The sequence below is a fragment of the Numenius arquata genome, chromosome 3, assembly GCF_964106895.1.
Source record: "Numenius arquata chromosome 3, bNumArq3.hap1.1, whole genome shotgun sequence".
Taxonomy (NCBI): domain Eukaryota; kingdom Metazoa; phylum Chordata; class Aves; order Charadriiformes; family Scolopacidae; genus Numenius; species Numenius arquata.
In genome coordinates this window covers 74798931-74815313 of record NC_133578.1, presented here as the reverse complement: position 1 = coordinate 74815313, position 16383 = coordinate 74798931, and the positions used below count along the sequence as shown (strand labels likewise).

At 47.1% G+C, this 16383-nt stretch overlaps 1 protein-coding gene across 6 annotated transcripts in view; it reads left to right on the top strand.

Annotated features, from left to right (window-relative positions):
• Nucleotides 1-16383, top strand: part of TSNARE1 (t-SNARE domain containing 1) — a 478617-nt gene that overhangs the window by 37818 nt on the left and 424416 nt on the right. For 3 of the 6 annotated variants that reach the window (XM_074145148.1, XM_074145150.1, XM_074145145.1), the window contains exon 3: nt 5334-5384. The exons of the other annotated variants lie outside the window; for them this stretch is intronic. The gene's annotated coding sequence lies outside the window, so the exon portion shown is untranslated. The remainder of the gene's footprint in view (nt 1-5333; nt 5385-16383) is intronic. 6 annotated transcript variants of the gene reach the window in all.

Here is a 16383-nt window from a genome sequence, read left to right as displayed (position 1 = left end):
TGTGTTTGCTCCCACCTGTTTCTTAGGTCTTTTTTGCAAAGATCATGTCTATTTTCTTCTAGCTTCTGGTTTTACTTCTCTTGTGTTAGTGTGGTGGCAAACCCAGAACATGCATGATGCCTTCAACAATGGTTTCTGAGAAAACACTGATGGTTGCCTTTTGCTGATCCAAAATAGTGGAAAACCTTTCTTCTCCTGGTCCTCCCATGTCCATTTGTATTGGAGGATGACTATTGTCCATGTTCATGGAGGAAACAGTGCTTTACAGGCAGCCTTGTGTCTCAAGCAGCTGGAACAGGCGTGGTGGTGGAGCTGGAACCCTGCTTTGAAGACTGGTAGCAGGAGAGCGACGCTCTTGCTGCTGCAATTGCAGCTTCCCATTAGCTCTTTCCTCTGTCGGGAGCCTCTCGACGTGACACAGGGAAGTTTCCACGTGATGAATTTCAGGGAGTGATGCGAGGCTGGGTGTACATTTTAATTTTAGTTCTGCATGACGGAAGATGCTTGTGAGCCCATCATATTAATTTCAAAAGCTCTTCGGTATCGTGGTTATTTTGCTGGAATAATGCAGGGAGTTGACTGGGGAAATCAGCAAGCGAAGCAGGAATTTTGGGAACAGTGAAACCAACGATGTAGACATAAATCAGCCTGCCCAGCCTGTCAGTAAGCACCTGCAATCTTCCTTGACCCTGTTCCTAACCCTGGGAAAGAGGTTCTGACCCTGAAGAATCTTTGCATCCTCAGTCTTTTGGGCTGTAGTTACTGGATTGGAAAGACTCCAGTTGTCCAGCTCTCTAGCTCAGCCATCTTCCACTGGTCCCATCTGCTCGTTCATCCTCCAGGAGAAACAGAGTCGATGTCACGCCAGCAGGAACTGTCGTAAGCTATTTTCATGTCTAGTGCCTGGGCATGGTGTAGGAGAAGGCGTGGAGAATTCCCAGAGAGGCGATTGAGTAATGGAAGGTGATGGGTCCAGATGGAGCAGAGAGATCTTCAGAAAAGGGCCTTTCTTCCTCCCCTCTGGTTTCCATGCAAATGAGCTGTTTTAATGCTGTCAAAACATTAAAGCTTTAGGTAACCTACTTGTGGAAGCCCTTTGCTTGCTCAAAAGGGGGAGCTGGTTGCAATCCATTTATGCCATTTCGAGCTGGGAGGAGCGTGGTGTCGCTACAGACAGTTGGTCCCTGTAGCGTGTGGAGGACCACGCAAGAAAACATGAGGTGGCCCAGCAGCAAGGATGTGAACGTTGAAGTGAGGAAGCCTGGGTTGGTCTCTCCTGTCAAAGGTGGTGTTAGTAATAGAGGTGTACAGGGAAGCATCTTTGACCTTTGATTTGTCTTGGTCTGTCCTGGTTTCCAGCCCAGAGGCTCTTTAGATTTTGGGGGTATGGTGTACATCTTGGTTGTGTTCCAGCTTGTGGACATTCCTGGAGAACCTACCAGACAAACTCCTGTAGGTAGGAGCTATATAGGACATTGTACAAGCGAGATGCAATCTGTGCCTCTGCCTCATGATTTTTGTGTTGTTTTTTCTTTTTTTTTTTAAAATAAATAAATACTGTGTTTGTGTGTTTGGATGGCATTTTCCATTCAAAAAGGGAGGGAAGGAATGAGCGTGTCACCCACACCCGAGGTGCTGGCACGTAACTCAGGAGAATTACTCATAAAACTGCAACCTCATTATCCAACTATGAAGGATTTCTTCTACCCATTTCCTCAGTCTGGCCACAATCCTGAAATTAATCTCACCTAAACAGTCAGTGGCATTTCCTCTATCAGTGCAGGCAGAAATCATTGCGTTTCGTGGCTGAATGCTTCAGATAAAGAAGAAAAAAAGAAAAACAAAAAGCATTTAAGCCCAAAGTATAACACTTAAGTAGGTGCGTTCATGCTGGGTTTTAGGAAAGGATGTCTCCATCCCAATTCCAAGCAGGTGATGGAAGCTGAAGGATGGATTGACGTTGTCATCATAGCGCATATCAGCATGTAGGGCTTGAAACCTGTCGTGATTTTGTTGGCCTCATTAGAGCTGCTCTTCCACCATCTGAAGCTTTGGTGTGTGGTTCTTCCAACCTCATTCCCTTTGTCATTGAATCTTAATGTGTTTCCATCTGTCATCTCCTGCACCAGGTTCCCTGCTCCCAATCCTTGGCCATCGCCACGACGTTGCCCTTGGGCACACTCATCCTGGCTGAACAACGGGATGCTTTTTCACAACATTTGCTTTCCAGATGGATCTCCCTTCTCCCAGTTGGCTGTTTTTCCTCTGCTGGGGAAAACACGGCTGCCCTGGGGTTTGTTTTCCACGCATAAATGTGGGTGGAGCAGATTGGGGAAGACTCAGAGCACCTGGGTGACTGGTGAGCTGGGTGGTTGAGGTGGTTTCCCTCCTGTAAACATCTTGGGAGGAGGGGATAGTTTACCTTTTTGGGTAGCAGATAGGATCTGACATTACCGTACCCTTGTAGGCACTGGTAGGATGAGCTGATTTTTGGGTCTTGTTGTTTGGAAGAGCCCATGTGAGGCTTCAGGCTTGCTTAAGTGCATGCTCCTGTATTTCTTTCACCTGATGGAGAATCACCTGGATTTTAGCTGCCCTCAGCAATGTCTCGTAGTAAACGGGGATGGTGAGCATGTGGTGGTTGAAATCCAGACCTAAATGCATCTCTCACTGATGTTAAGATTCAGAAGCCTAGGGATCTCTTATGTGCTCTTCATCATACTCTTCCTGAATTTCTTTTCCAGGAGCAGAAGAGGTTGGGAGCTGAAGTCAAAATTTCCCATCTCTCAGCCCCCTGCTACTTGTTTTTCTTCCTGAAGAAAGGGAGTGAAGGAAAGGTCCTTTAGGATGCATAGCAGAAAAAGCATCCTTACAAACAGAGCACTGCTGGTGTTGTTCACCAAGAAGTTGGACCTAGGATGTCCTAGACAACATGAGGCAAACTGGAAGTTTGGGCATCACCATGTCCTGCATGTTAATCTCTAAGAATCAAAGAATGGTTTGGGTTGGAAGGGACCTTAAAGATCATCAAGTTCCAACCCCCCTGCCATGGGCAGAGACATCTTCCACTAGAGCAGGTTGCTCAAAGCCCCATCCAGCCTGGCCTTGAACCCCTCCAGGGATGGGGCATCCACAGCTTCTCTGAGCAACCTGTTCCAGTGTCTAGCCACTCTCACAGTAGAGAATTTCTTCCTGATATTTAATCTAAATCTCCCCTCTTTCAGTTTAAAACTGTTACCCCTCATCCTATCACTTCACTCCCCGATAAAGACTCCCTCCCCAGCTTTTCCTGTAGCCCTTTTAGGTACTGGGAGGGGCTCTAAGGTCTCCCTGGAGCCTTCTCTTCTCCAGGTTGAACAATCCCAACTCTCTCAGCCTATCTTCATAGGAGAAGTGCTCCAGCCTCAGACCATCTCCATGGCCTCCTCCGGACTCGCTCCAACAGGTCCGTGTCCTTCTTATGTTGGAGACCCCAGAGCTGGACACAGCACTGCAGGTGGGGTCTCAGCAGAGCAGAGGGAATCCCCCCCCTCGCCCTGCTGGCCATGCTGCTGGGGATGCAGCCCAGGATGCGGGTGGCTTTCTGGGCTGTGAATGCACATTGCCGGCTCATGTTGAGCTTCTTATCCACCAACACTCCCAAGTCCTTCTCCTCGGGGCTGCTCGATAACATTTCTTCTGTCAGCTGCTAGCTGCGGTTGGAGGCTTCTAAAAAGTTTCCATTTGCCCCATGGGCTAGTTTTACCTTGCCAAGAGGACACGAGTTCTGCTGGGGATGTCCCGGGTGTAGGATGCTGCAGGATGAGGTGGGGTACCCATCTTACCACTCATCTGTGGTCAACAAGAGGGGATGGGGATGGGAAGGATTGAGCTGGTGATTTTCATAGGTTAAATGGGCAGGTAGTTGGCACTCGCATCCTTTGGCTGTAACAACTCAATAAGAACAATGTTTACAAAACGCCTCACATAATTTGATCCAAATCTTGATTAAACCTCTAGGCTGGTTGTCCCCAGCCTGAAGCTCTTGGTAACACGTATGGGTTTGTGGGTTTGTTTTTTTTTTTTATGTGCTACCTTTTGATGTTTCTCACAGCCAGCAAGGGGAAGCTGCTGATACAGGAGGGGAAAGTCTGCTGTCACAGTGTGTAATTGGCTTGGTCTGTTTGCACAGAGGTCACCGAAGGCTGGGATTGCTTCTCTGGGCAGATACAAATAATTGTGCAATTTTATCTCTGAATTTTTCTGGCTGGGGAAATTGCAGCCATTTTTTTTTTTTTTTGGTGAGCTTTGTATATAGGGCATGCATATAGGAAGTATATAGCATTTATATAGGAAGTGTTTATTAATACCTTAAAAATACTCTTGTATTCCACTTATAGTGACCATAGCAAAACCCAGTGAGCGAAGAAGGGTTTCCTTGTTGACATTAATCGAACAAAGCAAAGAGGTGCATTAATTAAAAGGCCTCTTGTGATAACAGACTGATGAATGGGCACTTTGTAATGGAGTAAATTAGGAAATACTGCACACTTAATAGCTGTTGCAAGGTAGATGGGTATGTTAAGGAATCTCCAATTTATCTGGCTGATGCTCATCTTGCATCATCCCAGTGTCTGCTGGTAAAACCATACGGGTTCTGGGTGCAGCTCTGGGTTGCATCTCAAAAACCGCTCGGTGGATGCAGGACCTGTCTCTTGGCATTGCACCAGCATTTTTTCCCTCCTAGGAGAATTAGATGCTTCTACAACCAAGAGAGGTTGCATTTCTAGAAGTATAATCCTTGGAATAAAAGCTAAAAATGGAAGTTCTGGTGAGGTAGGGATGTGCGTATGTGTGTACAGGAGCGCGGAAGAGAAACAACTTGCTGGTGAGAAATATGAAGATCTTGATGATGGTTTCTCAAATTGGACTTAAGCTGAAATGCTGAACTGGATTGTGGCCAGAGTGTTCCTCCCACAGCAGGTTTGGGATCCTAAAGAAGACGGGACAGTTAAATAGGTGATTCCCTTTTCCCACTGAAGGTTTTAATTTGTGGGTTTTGGTTTTTTTTTTTTTGCAGGTATCTTGCAACCTCTACTTTCGCACCTCTGCTAATCTAGAAGTCCTAAAAGCCTTTAGCAGCTTTAGAGCTTCGTGTCCCCTTTCTTTTAAAAAAGGAGATGCTGTTCCCATACTCAGCAGTGATGTTTTGAGGAATCAACTCTTGCTTTTGTACCTCTTCGTACAGCCCAGCTCAGAGACTGCAGATTGCTGTAAGGACACCGTGTCCTTTGCCAGCGTAGCGAAATAGTTTTCTTCCCAGTACTAACCAGTTGTCTTGCTTTTCCTTCCAGGTTAGAGGAAAGCCTTGTGTGACTGGGGGAACGGGACTTAAGAAGCAGTTGGTAAGAGCATCCCTGCAGGAGAGGGTCACCTGCACATGGAAGGATGGGGCTCGGGCAGATGCAAATAAAATTTTGCCCTTGAGAAATGTTGGGTTTTTTTCCTGGCTTTCATTTATAGACGTTTCACCCTCTTTTGGACTGAGTCGCGAAAAGGGAGAGCTGGTTTGTGAAAGTTTTGAGCTCCTCCTTCTCCCAAACGAAGCCTTCCCGAACAGGCCTTTTATTCCTTCAAGGCTCTTCTCGAGCTACAACCCCGCCAGTAGTATTGTTTTTAAGTGCCTGCGTGAATGTGATTAGAAATACCACTTATCTAACTCAATTAAAAAGCCACCTGTTTACCTACTGAGGCATAGCTGGTGGTCTGGCTAGTTGTCTTTTTTTTTTTTTTTTTTTCTTTTTCACTCCCACATCCTTGATTTTTGTGCCAAACCAGGCTGTACACAACCGCCCCGCAGAAAACCTGGCAGGATTTGGTGATGTGTTGCTTTGCTGCGTGCTGGTGTGATGGGGGAGCTGGGGAGGGAGTCCCGGTGTGTCATGCCTCAGCTTCTCTCCTATGGAGAGCAACCAAGAGCTGTCTCAGAGCTTTGGCCATATTTCTGTGTTCTTCCCCGTGTCGCGTTTTGCTGGGCTTTTGACGGTTTCATGTCTTTGATGTCTAGAGCTAGTATAGAAAAAAAAAAAAAAAAAAAGAAATACAGAGAACGGCAGTGTTTTCCATGTAGAATTGGAATCATAGAATAGTTTGGGTTGGAAGGGACCTTTAAAGGTCATCTAGTCAATCCCGCCCCTGCCATGAGCAGGGACATCTTCAACTAGATCAGGTCGCTCAGAGCACTGTCCAGCCTGACCTTGAATGTTTCCAGGGATGGGGCATCTACCACCGTCTCTGGGCAACCTGGGCCAGTGTTTCACCACCGTCATTGTAAAAAAATTCTTCCTTATATCTGGTCTGAATCTCCCCTCTTTTACTTTAAAACAATTATTCCTTGTCCTATTGCTACAGGCCCTACTAAAACTCTATCCCCAAATTCCTTAAAATCACCGAGAACCCTATTTTTCTGTAGGTCGTTGGGTTTAACTTCATGTTCCTTGTCTTGGAAACTCTTGTCGGGGTGAGTAAAGCCTTGTTGGTCTCCTGTTGGTCTCCTGAAAGGCAAGCAGGGAAGTGCTGGTCCCATGACACACTGGCGGGATGTGCATGCATCCCTTGGATGCTCACTGGTCCGCTCCAAGGGAACATATTATCTGCTCAGCAGTGGATTCACAAGCGACAGCTCCAGTTTTGGGCAACACAGCCAAAGCCAAGCCCTGTTGGCTTTTCCCGGGAGGCTATTCTTTCCTCTCCCAGCTGGTTTACATCTATTTGGAGGTGCAGGGAGCTGCTCTGGATTTACATGACTTCTCCATGGTGTCCCTTGAGGCAGCGACTCTGATTCATCACCCGCAAGGCTCGTACATGGGGAGAAAGCAGAGCTTTGTGTAAATTTTTGTGTTACCTGCGGCAGCACCAGTGGGACGGGTGGCCCTTTTGATACGGGTGATGTTTCCCTAAATATCAGTGCTCGTTACCTCTGGATCTCCTTGCAGCAGTGCCAAGAGCATTAGTGGTGTTACCGCTGTCCTGAATAGTCCCCCAGCACCACGTTTGGCTGGAGAGAGATAACATAAATTGTCCTCCTACGAGGATCTGGGCTGAAAACGAGAGGATTTAGCTTTCGGTACGAGCTAGTCATGCCTTAAAACAAATTTTGCTGAAGGCGTCTTTTCTCAGCTTTATGGCTTTCCCCTTTCCATCTCTTGCTTTGACGTGCAATTTCTTCTGCGTGGCAGAAAGGACGGGCTGTGTGGGAATATGGCCTCTGGGAGCTGCCGAGACCGACGGGTTAGAAAGCTGCAGTCAACCAGGTGGTGGGGCAGATTGTTTTAGAGATGAGGGGGAAAATAACCGTTGTGGCATCTCTGTGTCTCTGACCCCGTCTCGCTCTTGCTGGACCTGGAGTCGCAAGCCTGGTGCAAGGCGTTGTTGGGTGGTGTGAATTATGGAGAACGCCAAACGTGATGAATGTGACAGTCTCTTGGCGCTTTGGGAGATGTGTTGATGGTGTCAGCCAAGCCGGGGTCAAGATATTTATCTCCCACCAGCTGCTGTGATGGTCCTTGGCTCTGTTGACAGCATGTTTACCCCTGTTGATTTGTTGACCCATCCAACTTCATAACAGTCTCTGTGGTGTCTTTGTGCTCTTGGACACTTGCTGATGGCCCTCTCCCCACTCTGTGTGTACTGTGGGTCTGGTGCTCTGCCCGTGTATGTGCTGCGTGATAAGGATGAGGAAATTGGGTGGGAACTATTTGGGGAGGGTCACCCCAGCTGCAGGTTGGGTATAGGATGCTCTTGAAAGCCTCCGTGTTTGGTAGCCATATGTTAGTCCTTTGGGAGCAAAGCTACAGAAGGACATCTCTTGCAGCAGAGAGGCCATATCTCTTCCTGTTCACCTCATGATACCCTTCAAGTCCAGGTAGCGGAGTTGTTTTTAGCTCCTTGAATCTCCTCGCCTGGGATCTGTGCCCTGTGAGCACCGGTGAAGGCACGTTTGCTGGAAGGGGTGCACAGGGTGCAAGCACAGCGTGCTCCCTGGCTCCAACCCTTTCATCCACGTGGCCAAGTGTTTGCCAGAGGCAGCTGGGGTCCGGAGAGGCCACTCCGTGCTAAGTAGACCAGCAGGTCTTCCCTGGGGATGTTGTTCGACTGGCCTGACGCACGCTTCAGCCATTCAGGTGACGCGAGTAAGAGGTTGACTGGGGCTAAGGCTGTGCCTGGATTCATGTCCAGGTGAGAGCAGTGAGCATCAGCTTCAGAGCTCAAAGTTTTCTTATGTGACCAAGTGGTTTTCTTTCTTCTTGTCTCTCACTGGTCATTTGTGCTTTCAGGTAAAGGCACGGAAAAATTGTGTTTATATCAGTCCGTAAAAATACATACGGATGCACACAACTAGATATAAAAGATTCCCTTGTTTGCTGAAGCAAATGGAGATGTGACATCCATGTGTTAATGCCCTTATAGTCCCCAGGTCCTTGCTAGATCTTGTTGAATTTTCTCCTTATCCCTGTCCTGATCTTTTCAAGTGTTGCCGTTGAACCTCACAAATGTTGTTTTCCGTGTGGATAATGATTTTGTCTTTAGGGGTGCTAAGGAATTGGGCACATCATTTGTCCAAGGGCACATACAAGGGCTCAAAGCTAGTGATCATAGAATGGTTTGGGTTGGAAGGGACCTTAAAGATTATCTAGTTCCAACTCCCCTGCCATGGGCAGCGATACCTCCCACTAGACCAGGTTGCTCAAAGCCCCGTCCAACGTGGCCTTGAACACCTCCAGGGATGGGGCATCCACAGCTTCTCTGGGCAACCTGTTCCAGTGTCTCACCACCCTCACAGTAAAGAATTTCTTCCTGAGATCTCATCTAAATCCCCCCTCTTCTCGTTTAAAACCGTTCCCCCTCGTCCTATCACTCCGCTCCCTGATAAAGAGTCCCTACCCAGTGACTGTGAGGTGTACTTGCGGGTGGACGTTGGTTGCTGTTGCTCCTCTCCCAGCCTCCTGCTCCATCTCCTCGTCCCACTTGTGGTTTCCCATCCATGGCGTTGCTCTGCGGAAGGCTGTTGAGTGTGTTTGGAAGGGAAAAGAGGCCATTGTGCAACATCCTTGTGCGGCTGTCCCAGCTGTCAGCATGTGACGTGAACGGTGTGGTAACCCAAAAAAGCTTCTCCCTGGGTGGTGGGTTAATCTGGTATCCACCCACGCCTGCCTTCGTATGGATGTCCCGATGTTTAGCATTCAGCACACCACCCACCGTAGAGCAATGGGCAGCGTTGCCAGGCTGTTAGCATATTTTGTGTTTTCTCACACCAGTTTCTTGGCCAACGTTTCAGCTCTGGGGTGGTTTCTGGCTGGATTTCACCCATGTGGTGGTCCCTGCTCAGTGAGCAGGGCTGGCATCACCCCCACAAAGCCTTTGGCTCCCGTCTTGCTGCTTTTTCCCCTGCATCTCAACACCTGTATTCCTGCAAGCGAACACGATAACCGGCGTGCCGTTTTTGTAGCAAACTCTCCTCGAAGTGACAACCCGTAGGCAAAAGCATGTTGATGTGACACGTTGGGATTGCTGGTTCGCTGGGCCCTTGTCCTGATCTCCTCAGCACTGGAAGAGTTGGTGCTCCAAGCTTCCTTGGTTGTCTTTCTTGAGAAACGCCGCCTCCGGGTAATCTGGGATCTGCACAAATTCCCCAGTCTTCCCCAGAGAAGTAGGAAGGTGTTGTCCCACTTCACTGATGTGGTTTGGGTTTGGCAGATGCAACTCGAGGGAAAGCTTTCTGTGCTTGGACGTGATCGTTGGTGTCTGGCCACCGGGAGGTGTCTGCCATGCACGGCATGGGAAGAGGGTTTCTTGTGTTTTGGGAATGCTCCTCAGATGGGGAAAATCTTGGGTGTTAAGGAGGGATTGATTTTTTTTTATTATTTTTTTATTTTTTTTTTTATTTTTTTTGAGATGCACAGGAAAGTGAAATTATAGTTCACTAGTTGAGATGCCCTTCCCCAGAAATGTTCGAGGCCAGGCTGGATGGGGCTTTGAGCAACCTGGTCTGGTGGGAGGTGTCCCTGCCCATGGCAGGGGGTTGGAACTAGATGATCTTTAAAAGTCTCTTCCAACCTGAACCATTCTATAGATTCTATGCACAGGGAAGTCAAATTGTAGTTACTGCAGTAGCTATTGGTAAGGACAGCTCCTGGATGTTTATCAACTTAAAAAATGAGCTTATTCTCCACCGCATATTAAGGGATTGATGAGAGCTTTCCTCTGCTGGGCAGGTGTTTTGACTAAACACCGGCACCTGAAAACACATGAACTATGAAAATCCAATGTTGTTCCCACTTCTTATCCTCCTGCAGCATCATAAGCAGCTGCCACTGTCACCTGTTTTCCAGCCTTTCAGTGTCCTCTTCTGCAGCTTGGGTGGGATGGGGGAAAGATGAGAGTGTCCTTACCCTCCCTCTATGATGGGTTGACAATTTAGCTTTATTTATTTATGTATCCATTTTTTAATGAAGTAGAGGGGTTAATTTTTCTCTTTTCACCTGGAAGGTCACCTGCAGGACATCAGGCTCCACAATCAAGAGCAGGTGCCTCCTTGTCTTTAAAGAGGCAAAGACATCTGTGCAACCACCTTAATTTCTGCAACGAGCTGCCCATGAATCTGTCCTGTGTCAGGTCAGACATTTTGGCCGCAGCCTCCATTTTTCAGGGCACATCGTCGTATTTTGAATTATCTCCATCCCTGGGCTTTACAGCTTTTCTTTTTGCTCCCTGTTGCCAGCTTTGGATTTTTTTTCTTTTCTTTTTTTTTTTTTTTTTTTGGTGTGTTTTAAAACCACCTCCTTCACACATGGGCAGGTTTCTGGGCTGGTGTGGGACGGCAGCCAGCGTTTCTGCAGCTGCTGTGTTGAGCGTCGTGAGAGGTTTCTGCAAAAGAGACACATCCAGATGTCCCCTTTTTTCTTTCTAAGCAGCGAGGAAGAAGCTGCTGTGAGTTACTTCTGCATTTAGAGATCCAAAAGGCTGAATATATTTATCTTTAAGCTGAACAGGGTGGCAGCTCTCCAGCCTGCTTGCCTGCAAATTCAAGGTTATTTTATGGAGCCGTGGTGGGGGATCTTTCTTCTTTTTTTTCTCTCCTCTCACGAGGGTGGAGGTGCCATGTTGCGGGGTGGTGTGAGGGTGGGTGCTCTCAGGGATGTGGATCACAGGGATGAAGCGCTGAGTGTAGATTTGGAAGAGGATTTTGTTGGCAGCTACAGAGCAGAGGGAAGGGAGTCTGGCGGTGATTGCACAGGAATGGTCTCCAGAACCCAAAAAAATACCAATCCAGCATCAAACAATAAGACAAGGAAACTCTGTAGTACTATCCAAATCTGTTGTTATACTAATTCCAAGGGAAATGACATCAATCTTTTCTAAAATGACATTTTTTCTATGAAATTTGAAATGCTGGTGAAACTTCGCACTTCTCGGTGACTTCCTAACTCCGCTCCGCTTCCCATCCTCATTTTCCAGCCGGGTACAACCTATAGCGAGGAAGGAGCAATCATAAAGTCAAGCAGCACAAAGGTAACGAAGGGGAGAGACAATGACACAGTGCCTGTCATTGAGGGGGAGCATTTCAGCATCTGAAGATGGTTTGGATCGGTGTTGGTGGCTTGAAGGCGGTGCTGCAGGTTGGCTCGTGTCACCGGTCCTTGTCTCCTCAACACTATAACTGCCCGAGATGATCTCCCCTGGCTCAAGCTGGCCAGCTGGGAAGGATTTTGTCTTGGAAACTTTTGAGTTAGAAGTATATTTTGAGTTAGAAAGAAATTCACTCTTATCTGTTTTGAGAGAGCAGCTGGGAAGCAGAATAAGGAAATCCTTCATTTTTCTTGGGAAAGGAACAACAGGAAAAAAGAATAAATAAATACAGAATGAAATAAAGAAAAGCTGAAAACAGTTGAAAAGGCTCGACTTCAGTACCGTTGGTGTGAATATTACTCTGAAGCCCTCATTGGGATCAAAGCATCTTTGCCAAATGCAAAATACCGTCTGTGCCCGCCAGCGTTGCTGCTTCTCAAAAAGGTGCAGTTGTTCGGTAAGTAGTTACAATTTGGGAGGGGAGAAATATCTAGAAGTGATTAAAAAGTAATTTAAAATATCTGTGCTTTCCCATTAAGCTTTTGCCAGTGGCATTAAACAGTCTGTTTCTTCCCCTGCTCTTATAACAAGCCTATTGTCACGCTGTAGGCATTTTTATGATAAAAAACCCAACATCGTGTATCGACCAAAGCTCAGTTAACTAAAGCGAGTGGAAGGACCTCCCTTGGCAAACAACAACCTGCGGCCGGGGATGTTTATTTCTCTAGGGATTGGTAAATTTGGCGTATCAGTGTATTTTTAAATAACTGCATAACCTCACAGTGCCAGTTAGGGAAAGGGTGTTATTTCCATTCTTTCCCTGCCTCTTAAATTGGACCAGGAAAACCATGTGTTAGATTTCTTTTTTTTTTTTTTTTTTTCCCTTCTTCCGATTGGAATAGAGCAACAACGATAACCAAAAAAAAAGAAAAAAAAAAAAAAGAAAAAAAAAAAAGGCAGTAAGCAGTTAGGGCAGCTTTTGGAGTTCACAGAATTCACATAGAATCACAGAATGGTAGGGGTTGGAAGGGACCTTCGGAAATCATCTAGTCCAGTTCCCCCTGCCAAAGCAGGGTCGCCCAGAGCAGGTGGTACAGGAACGTGTCCAGGCAGGTTTTGAAGATTTCCAGAGGAGACTCCACGCTCTCTCTGGGCAGCCTCTTCCAGGGCTCTGCCACCCTCAAAGGAAAGAAGCTTTTCCTCATGTTGAGATGGAATTACCCATGTTCTAGTTTGTGACCATTGCCCCTTGTCCTGTCACTGGGCACCAGTGAGAAGAGTCTGGCCCCATCCTCTTGCTACTCACCCTTTAGCTATTGCTCAGCATTGATGAGGTCCCCTCTCAGTCTTCTCTTCTCCAGGCTAAATAGACCCAGGTCTCTCAGCCTTTCCTCATCAGAGAGATGCTCCTGTCCCTTGATCATCTTTGTAGCCTCTGCTGGACCCTCTCCAGCAGTTCCCTGTCCTTCTTGAACTCGTGGGCCCAGATCTGGACACAACACTCCAGATGTCGCCTCACCAGGGCAGAGCAGAGGGGGACAATGACCTCCCTCGACCTGCTGGCCATGCCCTTTTTAATGCACCCAGGATACCATTGGCCTTCTTGGCCACAAAGGCACATTGCTGGCTCATGGGTAACTTGTCCACCAGGACTCCCAGGTCTCTCTCTGTAGAGCTGCTTTCCGGCATTTCAGCCCCCAACCTGTCCTGCTGCATGGGGTTATTCCTCCCCAGGTGCAGGACCATACACTTTCCCATGTTGAACTTCATTAGTTTCCTCTCCGTCCAGCTCTCCAGCCTGTCTGAGTCTCTCTGACTGGCACAGCCTTCTGGTGTGTCAGCCACCTCTCCCAGTTTTGTGTCATCAGCAAACTTGCTGAGGGTACACTCTGTCCCCTCAGCCAGGTTGTTGGTGAATGTGTTGAATAAGGGATACAGATGAATGCGAGGATACAGATGTGGTAATGCTTTCATTGGTCTGAAAAATGCCTATTTGCCCATCATAGGAAAAATAACTTAATAAAATCAGTCCTGACTAAAGGAATCTGCAGGACTGGGCTCAGGGACATCGTCCCCAGTCTTCAGTCTGTCTTCAATTTGGAGAGGACTATGGACCTCAGCTCCTTGGGATTCCTTGGACCTGCCCTCCTCGAACCTTTTCTGTTGAGGAAGGTTGGCTGAAGGCAACAGATGCTTCATTATAAGCATTGACATCCCTGCTGGCTTTTACGGTAAACTGGTATTTTCCATATGCCAATGGCTTGATGTCTCATTTTCAGATATTATCCCAAAGCCTTTTGCTCCTCTACCTTGCCCTTATTTCTTGTTTAGATGTGTGCATTCTTCTTGGGACAGGGAGACTTCCCAGTGTCTACCATGAGGAGAAGTTAAAGCAGGTTGAACAAAGAATCTCAATGCTGGAAAGCTCTACAAGACATGAAAACCTGTTCTTGCACAACGGTGGTTCCCAAATGCTTCTGCTGAACCCCCGGCACGTGCTGTTGAGCCAGGATTTCATGATGGATACCCATTGGACGTGGGAGTCAATGCAGTGGGAGTTTTTTAGGAGATGGTTGAAATGCTGTTCCTTGGCTCATCTGCAGTTTGCCCAGACCTGCTCTGTAAGAGGCTGGTGGCCTCGGCTGAGCTAAGTGGTCTAGTCAGAGTAATTTCTCTCTTCTCTCCCAACCACTCTCGTGAATGACATCTCTGATTAAGAGCTCAAATTGTCTTCTAAGAACTGTATTTACAATGAGCTATTTAATCACTGCTGCTATACGGTAGCTGTAATTAAAAGCAAACCATGGGAGTTTACTGTCTAAATTAGCGGGTAATACAGTGAGAGAGGAATGGGGGTGAGGGGAGGAGAATCTATAGGCTGATGGGTTATTTGCCATATACTCTAATACTTTTATATTGTAATCTAATTATAAGAGAACAAGGGGAGGAAAAAAGTTAGATTTTAATCAGAGGAGCTGACTCATGGTATTGAAAGGATAAACAATTTTCTCCCTCAAAAAAAAAAAAAAAGAAAAAAAAAAGAGCGTGTTTTGAAATTGCTTTTGAAAGTTAATATTTGCAGGACTGAAAGCTGATAGACTTTCTGTTCTGTCGTAAATAATCTTGACGGCGAAGAGCTCTCTGACTCTGTCACACCCAGTTAAATCAGGTTTGGCAACGCTGGGAGAGGGTTTGTAGGTGCCTGATGGTGGCCAAGGAGAAGGGCGCTGGCAGAGACCCGCGCTGTGAACCCACCTGTCATTTTTCCCGTGTTTTCTGCAGGAGCATCTCTCTCTAATGAGCACAAAACAAACAAAATCCTGACTTTTGGAAAGTCACGGCCTGGAGAAAACTAACCCTGACTTATCTGCCTTTTATGATTTAGCTCTGTGGCTTTTTTTCTCTTGTTTCTTGCTGCAGAGGTTTTGAGGGAAAACTGAGCTTTGGTACAAAATACGACCCTGTGTTTGTCTAAAAACTCTAGATCTGTTGACTTAAAGTAATTACACCTTTATATTAATATATGAAATATATAAGTAAGTCCAGCAGACCTTTAGATAAGGTGGTAGCTTTACTGTTGGCACTTAATGTCATTCCCGAGCAGAGGTGTAGGCTTTGGTTTTAAATTGCGTGTAATTGTATGAGCTTTTTAATCCCACTGCTCATATGGAAAACTGGGAGGGTTTGTCCCCCTGTGGGGAGACACCGGTGAGGATGTGAGAGAATTAGGAAAAGAGTCTCAGGAGGTTTAGAGGAGAGTATCCACTCTCTTATTTTTCAGTGGGCAAGGGTTGGCGCTATCGTGGATCTTCTTGCTGTCAGTGAATTTTTAAACTCGTTGGTAAAGGCCTGCGTGGCCTCAGCCGGAATCTTGGGTATCTTGTAATTGGGGTTATTATCATCAAGGCAGAACTATTTCAGGTTGTGCCTCTGTGGCTGCATCTACAGGTCCAGATCTTTGTGCTCTTCTTGTGGGAAATAACTGGGCTCATGGGAAATAACCCGGCCGTTAATAGCGTGTTAATCTCCACTCTTCCAGTTTCAAACCATTACCCCTCGTCCTATCACTACACTCCCTAATGAAGAGTCTCTCCCTGTCTTTCCTGTAGGCACCTTTAGGGACTGGAAGGGGCTCTAAGGTCTCCCCAGAGCCTTCTCTTTTCCAGGCTGAACAACTCCAACTCTCCCTGCCTGTCCTCATAGAAGAAGTGCTCCAGCCCTCAGAGCATCTCCATGGCCTCCTCCAGACTTATTCCAACAGGTCCATGTCCTTCTTATGTTGGAGGCCCCAGAGCTGGACACAGCACTGCAGGTGGGATCTCACCAGAGCAGAGCAGAGGGGCAGAATCCTAACCCTTGCCCTGCTGGCCACGCTGCTGGGGATGCAGCCCAGGATGCGGGTGGCTTTCTGGGCTGTGAGCACGTGTTGCTGGGTCGTGTTGAGCTTCTTATCCACCAATACCCCCAAGTCCTTCTCCTCAGGGCTGCTCTCACTCCAAATATGTCCTCACTACTGCCAACCTGAAAGCATCCTATTGCAGCATTGAAAAAAAAATCTTTTGCTGAAAAGATGTCCTGGTCTGCTTGACCTCTTCCATGTTTGTGATGGACATGGATCCATCACTTGTTAGCTGCAGGGAACCTTGCTGGTTCTCAGCCTGCAAAGAAGCTCTTTTCCTGACCTAGAAACGCAGCCCTAACATTAGCCATTCACCACACGGAGTCTGATGAGGCGTATTAAAAACTACACAGAACTTTAATCACTTTTTAAATGCT